The sequence below is a fragment of the Prionailurus viverrinus genome, chromosome A3, assembly GCF_022837055.1.
Source record: "Prionailurus viverrinus isolate Anna chromosome A3, UM_Priviv_1.0, whole genome shotgun sequence".
Lineage (NCBI taxonomy): Eukaryota > Metazoa > Chordata > Mammalia > Carnivora > Felidae > Prionailurus > Prionailurus viverrinus.
Window position 1 is genome coordinate 125,489,595 of NC_062563.1, and position 11,057 is coordinate 125,500,651.

The window sequence follows — 11,057 nt, forward strand, 5'->3', positions numbered from 1 at the left end:
CTGAACGCTCCCCAGCAAAGTGCCAAAAGCCTAAAAATGTCTACATGGAAAAACTACAGTGAAACTTTTGAAAGTCGAGAAAGCACAATGCACGGCAGGAGCCCAGTGTCCTGAGGGCACCTGGCTGCCCTCCCCTTAGAGTCCCATCCAGGCTGCCACCCAGCCCCTCAGCTGCCCCTCTGTGGCCGGTCTCCCTGCCTGGGGCTCCTGGCATCGGAACCCCCGGCTTCAGGTGCTATCCTGAACCCCAGGTGTGTCCTGGGAATGTAGGGCAAGAGGGACCATTCCTTCCAGGGCCCTGCACCTGTGGGTGGAGTGGGGACAGCAGGCTCTGGGCGGCATTGCAGAGTGAATTATACTTTCCCCGACATATTGTGCTCAGAGTGTTCGGAGGCTGAGACAAAGAACTTAGCTCATCCATTTGTTCTACATTGAAAACACTGAATGCCTATTTTCTGCCAGCCCCTATTTACAGTCGTAAATAGGCAACTTGAATATTAACACTTCTACTGAGCTCACTATGGGCCAGGGGCTGCTCCACACCACACCTGGGTTATTTCATCCACCACCGACAGCTAACCCATCTCAGACCTCACTACCGTGTGCCCCCTTCACAGACACAAACTGGCACACAGAGGAAGCAACATGTCAGTGAGCAGCGGAGCTGGGTTTGGACGCAGGCAGCCTGGCCCCCAAGTCCACAGTGGGCTGCGCATACACCGAAGGCAGCACTAGGACTGAGAGGGCTCGACGTCCCTTCCACACGGGACCTGCAAGGTTCCAAGACCCAGTGTCCACCTGCTCCCATCATCTCTAAATGGCAAAGCTATGCCGCTGCCCGCGGCTTCTCTTGCTCTGCTAATTCCCTTTCTGGGTCTATGCTCCAGCGTGTGGTGCTCTGTGCTCCCGCCGGGAGCATCCCCACCAGACGGCATTACCCAAACAGGATGGTGCCATAAAACCAGGTTCACTCAGTGAACCTAACAGAGAAGTGAAAATGTGAAGGGGGTTAACATCATATTCAAGTTTCTCAGGCACCCCTGCCTCAGGGGATTTCTCCCTGCCCTTCTCAGTCCTTAGCTTGCTGCCCTGCTTCCCACCACCTTGACCCCCTTCTCCCCTCTTTTCTGCGTTTTCAAGACTCCCCCTGCCCCCCTCTGCTGGGAATGGAGCAAGGAGTGATGTGTCCTTTTTTCCTCACCTTTACATCTCACCGTGGTGCGCCTGCCCATGTGTTCCTACGTTGTGTGGGGATGAGGGCTCCTTGAATTTTCCACCAAGAGTTCGTACAAGTTCTTTCCTCAACTGATGAGCGAGCCATCTCCTAAATCGATTGTCACCTTCTTAATTTAAGCCAGTTTCTGTTTTAAATTGCACTTTCTGCCTCGCTTGCCTCTCAAGTTTGCTCCAGATCACAAGGTTACCCTGTGCCTTCACATCCAGAACAAAGATGCTCCGTGCTCCTCTCAGGGACGTCATGGTAGGGGGCTCAGTGTGGGTAGGTTGGGAGAGGTACCCAGAGGTGGCACTTGAAGGACAGAGGCATCTCAAATGGGGGGTGGGGGTGGGAGGCATTTCAGGCAGAAGGTCCAGCTTTGGCAAAAATAGGGGTTCAAAGGGCACCTGGGTGGCTCAGTTGGTTAAGCGTCCGACTTTGGCTCAGGGGTCATGATCTCGAGGTCTGTGAGTTCGAGCCCCTCGTCAAGCTCTGTGCTGACAGCTCAGAGCCTGGAGTCTGCTTTGTATTCTGTGTGTCCCCCTCTCTGTGCCCCTCCCCTGCTCTCGCTCTGTCTCTCTCTCAAAAATAAATAAACATTAAAAAATTTTTTATGGACTCAAGAGGCTTCATGCTGATGAGGCATGAACACAGGTGTGGGAAGAGACGATGCTGGAATATGGTGAGAAGTCACCTGCAACTTCTCTGCAGGTCTTTGAGGAGCGAGCAGATCCGGGAACCGGAGGGATGTGAGGCTGAATCCCAGGACAGCAAAGAGATGGGGAAGAGGAGCTGGGTTTGAAAACTTGTTCAGAGGTGAAACCGGCAGAACCTGTAAGGCCTGTCCCCACTTCACTGGGCCTCACCTTGCCCTCCCCAGGTGCACTTCTCACGTGGAGTGAAGGTTGTCCTCTGAGCGGGTGGTCATGGGGGGCAGAGATGATGGGAGCCCACTGCTGGGCCTCAGGGGGGTCATCTGATGCCACCTCCCAGGTTGGCATTTCTGGTAGGTGGACCCCAAGAAGCATCTGGGGAAAAAGTCTTCTTTTAAATGGGTCTGCAGGGGACTACCACGCAGGAGTGTGAGGCTGTGCCCCCTGCTCCGAGGCTCGCTCTCCACCTCTGTCTCCGTCAGCAACCCCCCCCCCCCCATCCCCTTTCTCTCCAGCCTGGCACAAGAGCGAGGCAGGCTGGCTGCCTTGGAAGACCTGAGCTCTGGTTCCCAGAGCTGCAGAAGCAGAAGGGGAGGGCCCTGAGCCAGGGGACCCTCGAGGGGCTTGGGATCCTGCCAGCTCTGCCTGGCCGTGATCACAGCTCTCACCTGGCTTTCTCCCTCCACCCCCCCCCCTCCCCAGCATCATAGCACCCTGTCACCCAGTGCCTTCTTTGAGCATCACCAGCTCTACACCTGCTGGCGGAGTGCGGGGGTGCGTGTGAACGCACTCCCAAATCGGGCCCTTGGCCGTGTTACCGTATACCTGCTTTGCTTCAAGCCTGGGCTCACAGCTCTAAGGAGAGGCACTGAGGCCTCTGTGCCCCTGAACTCCTGGGTCACTCCTCTTGGCACCTCTCACCACATCACCTAGGTGTGTGCTTCCACATTGGCTTCCTGCTACCCTGGGTGCCTCCTGCAGGCAGACGCTTTATTATGACCCAGCACGAGGCATGCGCTCACTGCAGAAAGGGAGTCTTTGCCTTTGGGGTGCTCCCTGTAGCCACCTGGAGCTGCTTGCCGTCTTGCTCTGAAAGTCAAGCTCGAAGCTTATTCACGGTGCAAGGCACCCCCGCACCCCACAACAGAGGCTCACATTAGAGATGGACGATAGCTGGGGAGCACGTGGAGCGCCCGGAACTCTTCCAGGCGGCTGGAGAGCATGCCAATGGACACGTGCGTGGTGGAGCAGAATCTGACGAAGAGAAACCTGTAGCTTCCTGCTAATCCAAGCGGAAGGAGGGCTCGCGTCCGCTGGAGGCTTCATTCACCATACAGAGCCCGAACGTGGAAACAAACCCCAAACAGGACAACGGAGAACTAGATGGTGACACGCTGATGCAGTGGAATACTCCTCCGCAGTCAAAGAAAGGACCAGCTGCTGTTCCACGTACAACATAGACGAGTATCACAGGCAATGTGTTAAGCTCAAGAAACCAGACACAAAAGAGCCCCGATGGCATGATTCCATTTATATAAAGTTCAGGAACAGGCACAGCTAATCGATGGTAATAAAAGCCCGTGGTGCTTCTGCTGGGGGTGTGGGATTGGCAAGGCAGGAGCATGAAGGAAGCTTCTCTGGAAGGTTCTCTGGCTTGATGTAGGTGGTGATTACAGGGGTGTATGCATACGTAAGGCAATCATCAAGCTATACGCTCCAGATGAGCATATTCTGTGTGTGTTATTCTGCAATAAGAAAGTTAAAGTGGGGACGGTGGCTTTTAAAAGGGCTTCTGAGATTCTAATTAGTTCCTTTAAACCCCACTGTAGCTTTTTCAGCAAAAAAACGAGGGAGGCCCACATGGCCTACGTTTTCTTCGGGATCCCAGAGGATTCTAATTTATGGGCAGAGAGGCCCAGGGCTAAAGCCTTTCCCAGCCGTGGGCCGAACAAGATCAAGTCGGCTGCCTCCCGGGTCGGCAGCCCGATGCAGGGCCCGTGCGCCGGCCAGGAGGGTGGGCACCGGGCGGAGGCGCCCCGATGACCCTCGGCCCGGAGCTGCAGCCGGACCCCGCGCCTCCTCTGGGTCCTGGGAGCTGCCCGGCGCAGCGGTGTTTCCAGCGCTTAGGGCCGGGAGCTAAGCCGCAACTCCGCTCCAGGAAAATATTTGTTCAGGGACTTGGCACCACCAAAGAGGAAATAAAAGCCACCGTGGAGTGAGCGGGCGGCGCTGCTGCGGGTTGCTTTGTCTGCCCTTGCAGACTGCCTCGGCGGGCCCTGAGGCCCCGGGGTCCCGCCCCACTAACAGGCCTGCTCGAGAGCCGAGCCTGGGTGCCAGTTGTGCGCTCGTTCATTTCAGGAAATCATCTGTCAGTTCCGTCAGCAATCGCTGTTGAAACCCACCGTGTGCCAGGCATAGAGCTGGGCCCTGGACGCTGTCGGTTAACCAGGGCCTGTCCTCACCTTCCAGGCCATTGTGAGGTAGTGATGGGGGGGGGGGGGGGGGAGCGCTGACGGGCGGAAGAGGCCTCACGGCGTTATAGGAGCGCCGGCCTGACAGAGGTGAGGCCAGGGTGCTGGGGAGCCAGGCAGGCAGGGCGAGACGGTGAGCAGTGGGGGAGGGGGCATGGGCAGGCGCCTGGTGCCAGGCTGAAGGAGGAAAAAAGCAAAATTAAGAGGCAGTCGGAGGGACTGAGTTTTCCAGGTGGATGGAACAGCATGGCCAAAGGCCCAGAGGTAAGAGAAAGCAAGGGGCTCTGGGGCGTGGAAAGCGGATGGGGCTGGCTGTGGCGGACCCAGGAGTCGGGAGACTGGAGGGGAAGCAGCCGCTGGCGCCAAAGGACCTCCCAGTGTGAGCGCAGGAGCATGGACTTTATCCCCAGGGCAGCAAAAGTTTTTGTTTGTTTTGCAACATTTAAACACATTGATTTTGATTCTTTTTGATATAGAAAAGTACAAAGAAGAAAACTAAGTCGGCCTCAAATCCCACCACCCAGATATTTCCTGATGACATTTTTAAAAGTAAAACACTCTGTGCACACGATCAGAAATCCCAGCAGAATAATAAAGTAGCAGTGAAAAGAGAAAGCCTCCTCCTCCACACCTGTCTCTCGCCAAACTCAATTTCATTTTGGAGGGTTTTGGTGTGTGCTTCCAGAAATGTTTCCATGCGTATACTTGTGAGGATAAGCCTATGCTTTTTCAAGAGTTGCACCCAAAGGAATGGTTCCAACCGTGGACATCTGTAGCTCCTTTTCCCGACTCAGTGTCACCTTGGTCCCTCTCCATTCTTCTTAATGACTGTGGAGCATTTCGCAGTGTGGACAGAGCATTAGTGACTCGACTCTCCCCTGCTGGCGGGCGTCTTATTTCCAGGCCTCTGCCCTGGTGAACACCGTGGGAGGAAGCCTCCCCACACCTCCGTCGTACAGCAGGTGTGTCATACAGACATGACGAAGTGGGTCCTGGATGGAAGGGGATATCCCTCACGATGACCCTCCAAAAGTTTCACCAATGTGCCACAACTGTCACCATACCCACACGACATGCGAGAGACTCCTAGACACTCCCCCACCCCCGGCCACGTTACCACCCATACCCACAAATGGTTCCATTTTCTTTCCCCCCCCCCGCTGTGGTGGGGGAGGGAGACAGTATCACATGCTTGATTTTCACTTATTGAATTGTAAATGCAGTTAGGAATCTTTTTATATGTGTTTGCTATTTGTATTTCTTTTTTCATAGGACAGCTGCTTTTTCATGTTTTTTTGGCATGTTTTCCTAATGGGCCTTTTGTCTTTTCCTATTGGATTGGCATGGGTTCTTCATGTGCCAGCGATTTTGAGGGAGCAGACTGTCGGGTTCTGGTGTCCGAAATATCCCTCTGGCGGCAGTGTGAGGGACAGAGGGGGCGGGTCAGCTGGGAGGCCGGTGCAGGGGTCCCTGTGAGAGGTATAGGGCCTGGAACAAGCGGCCTTGGGGAAGGAAGGTGCGAAGACATTCAGGAAGGAAGACCAACAGGACGAGCCAGTGGATTGATTTTTTGCACAATAGTCCAGGGCACCTTGGGGTCAGTGAAAACAAACAAACAAACAAAAACCCCCGACGACATTGCCAACTGCCCTCCCCAAAAGTTGTGACATAGAATTCATACTGATAAGACACATAGTTAGGCCTGAGCCCCCACGGGCCACCTGCCTGGTTGTTTGTGACCACCCCCCTGCCCGCCACTGTGTGGAGCATGGAGAGGTGGGGTGAGCAGGAGGTGGGAGGTGTCAAGGATGGTTCCCAGGTTCCCACTTCAAATATTATGGTCCCATAAACCATGGAAATGTCTCAGAAATTCCAGTATTTCAGCACATAGTTACCGATTGACCCACATCAGTCAGCGTTAGGCTGAAGTGATCCAGAGTCCCTTCAAAGGGAAATAGGGGTGCACTGGGCCTCAGCAGGTGTGTTGGGAGGTGTGGGAGGAGGCTTGGGCTGATGACGGCTGAAGAGGGATGGGGGTGGGGAGGTCCCCGAGTGGGCTCAGGCTTCAGGGTACCACTCCCTTCTCTGGGCAAAGCAGAGGGTCTGGCGCACAGGAGGCACTTTGGAAATATCCACTAAGTCAAATTGGTTAATATTCAAATTTGTGTTAAGGTCAACACGAGTGGAAAAAGAGACAGAAAAGGAAATGTAATTTTTTTCTTTTTCTTTTTTTTTTTTAAATTAAGATCTATTTTACATACAGCAAAACTCACTGTCGTACAATTCTTCTACAAACGCAAGCAGCCATGTAACCACCATCACAAATACACCATAGGTCAGTTTCAGCACCCTGAAAACTCCCCGGTGCCCCTCTGTAGTGGAAACCCTACTCCCTACCCAGCCCCTGGCAACCACTGATCCGCTTTCTGTCCTGACAGTTTTGCCTTTTCCAGATGTCCTGTAAATGGAATCATATACCATGAGCCTTTTGGGTCTGGCTTCTTTCATGTAGGAGTCTGCCTTTGAGCTCCATCCAAGCTGTGGGTACAGCAGGCTCCTTTTTATTGCTGAGTAGTGTTCCATGGTTCGGATATGGTGACTTCACTCATAATCACCCCAAACTAGAACAACCCAAATGCTCTTCAACTGTTAGTATTTCCTCATTTCTAGATTCATAAATCAGTACTTCCTTTGTCCAAGTTCAAATCCAGATTTCAGATCCAGAAAGCATGGTCCTTGTTGCCTGAGGGAGAGAAGTTACCTGTGAGAGCCTGCGGGTTCACAGACACCTTTGTCTACTAAGAGAAAGGACCTTTTCCTCCAGGCCCATAACTTTGAACCTGGACAATAGGATATTGACCCCCTGCTTGCTCCTTGACCCAGGCAAAGCTTTCACAATCACATGGGGCAGCCCAGATTGGGGCCTCCCACCCTTAAAAGCAGCAAAATGCTGAAATCTGCAGGCCTGGGAGGCAAGGAAGCCTGAGGCCCTGTGGGAGCCTCAGAGGTGGCCTGTGCTGTGTCACTGGGCTGCCTCGCCCCCTTCCTCACCCCGCCACGGGCAGTCTGGACCCCAGAGACCTTGCCAGGGGAGCAACTTCAATCCTGAACCTATCGAGCCCTTCCTAGGACAGAAGCCCTGGCCGGCCAGGACCCACACTGGCTGGCACACCTGCTCCAGCAGCCCCAGGTCTGAGGGCTTCCGAGGGCGGGGGCTCTTAATGCTCATGTCAAAGTGAAGGTGGTATGGGGGGAGCGGGAGGTGTGGTTACCCCTTCAGAACTCATGGAGAAGGCAGAATGGCATGATGGTTGAGACAAAGACTGGAGCAGAAGCCTGGGCTCAAAAGCCTGGTTGTGCCATCTACCGGTCACGTGATCTCCCTCACAGGGTGTCCTGAGGACTCAGTGAGGTATTAGGTGGACAGCATGTAGTCTGTTGCTGCCTTGTGGTAAATAATAGACACTGTGGTTAAACCGGTAACAGCATCACAGGCTAGCAAGGTGCAGGAGCCTGAGTGTGGACATTCACCAGCTAGTGTTCTCTCCCTCTGGACACAATTTCCCAGTCCCCTAGGATGTAGCCCTAGGTGAGATCACCCCTCACATCTTCCAGAACTCTGCCAGGGCAGGGTGACCTGACCTGGTGATAACCACACCCAGGGGCTTTGAGGATGCAGATCCCAGCACTCACCCTCCTGGGAGGTGGTCCCCACAGCCTGAGATGAGGGGCAGAAGGTCTACACCAGGCCCGAGGGGTTCCCGATGCAGACACAGCCAAGCCTCCCTGGCGGCTCCAGTTTGGCTAATCGTGAGCCACAACAGAACCTGAGGCACATGAATTTGTTCAATTCAACTAGTGGCTGGCTGTCCAGAGTCCATAGAAGGAGGGAGAATTTTATCAACTCTTCTCTGTACCACGGGTCCTTAAGGCTATTTGAAATGTTGATATATTTTTCTTTTTTTAAACTAGGATGTTTTGCCATATCAGGTGTGCCTCCACTGGACCTCACTAGAGAAGTCTCGTTTCCTGGTGTGACAGACAAGCCGCTGTCAGGCATCACAGTGCAGACACAGAGCAGGGCTTTGCTGTGAGCAGCAAGACCACATCACCACTGTTTGTGAGGTGGGCCTAGCTGTCCCTGAGATGTGCCCCTCAGCTGCTGCTCAGCACAGGCTGGCCACGCCCTCCCCGGTGGGGCTCCCACCCACAGGCCAGGTGTCACCACTCTCAGCTCCTCCTATTCTCCCCAGGTCCTGGGACTCAGTGGTAGTGCCGGTGTCATTATCGCTCCCATTCCACACGTGAGGATGCAGGGCTGGAGCTGCAGGCACCCTGTGCTCCCCCGCCCCCATCCCAACTCAGTTATGTGGCCCAGGGTGGGGGCAGGAGAAGGGCTGGTGGAGGAGGAGGTGGGGAGTTGGCCTCTACGCCCCCTCTGGGGCCAGGCCCAATGGTCAGCCCTCCTCAGCCCTGTCTTTCTGGCCCCCTTCCTCACCTGCACCCACAGACACACCAGGTTTCTCCCAGGAGCCAGAAGCAGGCCCTCACCCTGCGGAGGACGGGCCCAGAGCCTGGGAACTAGCTGCGGGACCCGGAGAAGCTCACACCTCCTCAGGCCTCCGTCTCCTCATTTGAAAAGCAGGAACACCAGTGCCTACCTTCAGGTTCAGATAACACTGTGCAAGGGATATTTAAAAATTCCACCTCCTGATTATTAATAATAGCTACTATCTACACTGTGCCTGGGATGTGTCAAGCCCTACACACACCTACCTTCTAATTTTAGGGACACAGAGTGGCACAGTGGTGGCAGCAGGAGCTTTGGAGTTACACCCCGCTTTACTTACTGTGTGACTATAAACTCCTCAGAACCTCAGTTTACACATCTGTGAAATGGGGCTAACAACTCCAATCTCATAGGGCTATGGGGGGGTTATGGAAGATAATGTGAGTAAAGTGCCTTTCCCTGTGGGCACTTTGCAAGCATTCCATCAATAGTGGATGTTACTCTTATGTTCACAAAAACCCTGAAAGGCAGATATAACCACCTCCATTTTACAGATGAGGAAACTGAGGCCCCACGCCGTTACTTGGTATAACTACTGAGTGGCCACGCTGATGTGCAAACCCAGGTCTTTCTCCCTCGGCCCTTTCTCCCCCAGCCCTTCCCATACCATCGCTGCTTCCCGTCTCACCCATTCTGGTCACAAAGGACCACCTGGGCAGGACCTGGGGGAGGCTCATCCAGGCAGAGGCTGCCCCAGCAGCCCCTGAGGCCATTCCCAGGCATGGGAAAGGGTGGCCTCCCTGAAATGCCTGGGTGCTGGTGTCAAAGTCAATAATGATAGACTTCCCACAGGAAAACATGGTCACGAGGATACAAACAACCGGGAGGGGCGGCAGGTCACTTCAGCCCCAGCCCCAGCCAGCATTGCACCCCTCTGTGCCAGGGGGCAGGCTATGGCTGGCACCTGGTGTATCTCAGACCCAGGAGGTAGATGGATGCCCCTTCCCCCAATATAGGCCATGTCCCCTGTCCCTCTCCTGCAGCTCTCCTAGAAAGCTGGCCAAGAAGGTGGCACCGGGCTCTGCTGGGAAAGGTCCCAGGGAGTGCCTTGGATCCCCGGGTAGCCCCTCCCCTGGAGCCCTGAGCTCCAAGCTTGCTACTCCACGAATCTCACTCCCTCAACTCAATCTTGAGGCCTCTTCTGGATCAGGGGCCGAGACCCAGAGACCCAGAATATAGCAGTGGCCTCTGCAAAGCCTTCAGTTTTGGGGCAAGGACAGAGATGCCTCAGGGCCGTATTCTAGGGTCACAGAGGAAAGGCACTAATCGGGCGTGGGGAGTTAGAGGAGACATCCTACAGGAGGAAACATCTGAACGGGGTATTAACAAAGGAGCTGGCCCAGCCAAACAGGAGAGGAGTGTTTCTGGCAAGTGCTGGGTGCACTCGGGGACCCATGGGTGCAATCCGTGTGCAGTGTCTGTGTCAGGGCTGGAAAAGCGGTGAGAGATGAGGCCGGAGGGACAATTAGGGCCAGGAGAGGTGGACTTTGCATCCTCAGTCAAGGTTGAAGGGGTACAGGAGCTGAGGCCAGCTCCTCCTGACTTGTGAATGCTCACTGGGCACGAGTTCAGTGACTCACGCTGTTAGTTTGAAATTGGCCGTGGTGGGGATATTTACACCACGGGAACTGGTAAGCGCTATAAATCAGAGCCAGTTGTTAAAAAAAACAACAACAAAACAAAAAACCACACGCGCGCACACTCACACGCACGCACACAAAAGGCAGCCTTTGGTGGATTTCAACGTAAGGGCATGGGATCATTAGCTTTGGTTCACAGGATGCCCTGGCTGTTGCGGTGTGAAGGAAGGGTGGATGGGTGGAAGGGAATGGGCTTGGAGCCTGGAGTCGGGCCTGGGGTGACCTCCCGGCTAGGTGGCGGGAGAGGACAGGGCCCCCGTGTGGGCACAGCCCCGGGGGTGTGTGTGCAGGATTGGGGAGCTCCTTCAGCCTTCCTCAGCCGGAGCCTGAGAATCCGCAATAAAACCCTTAATGGGAAACACCTGGGCTCTGCTGGCCGGGCTGCGAGCCGGGGACGGGAGGGTGGGCGGTTGAGGGGGAGCGCGGAGGACCTTGCTCCCCATCCCTTCCCTTGCTCATGCACCAGCTCTTGCAAGTGTTACACTCGACTCCCTGGTCCTGGGCTGG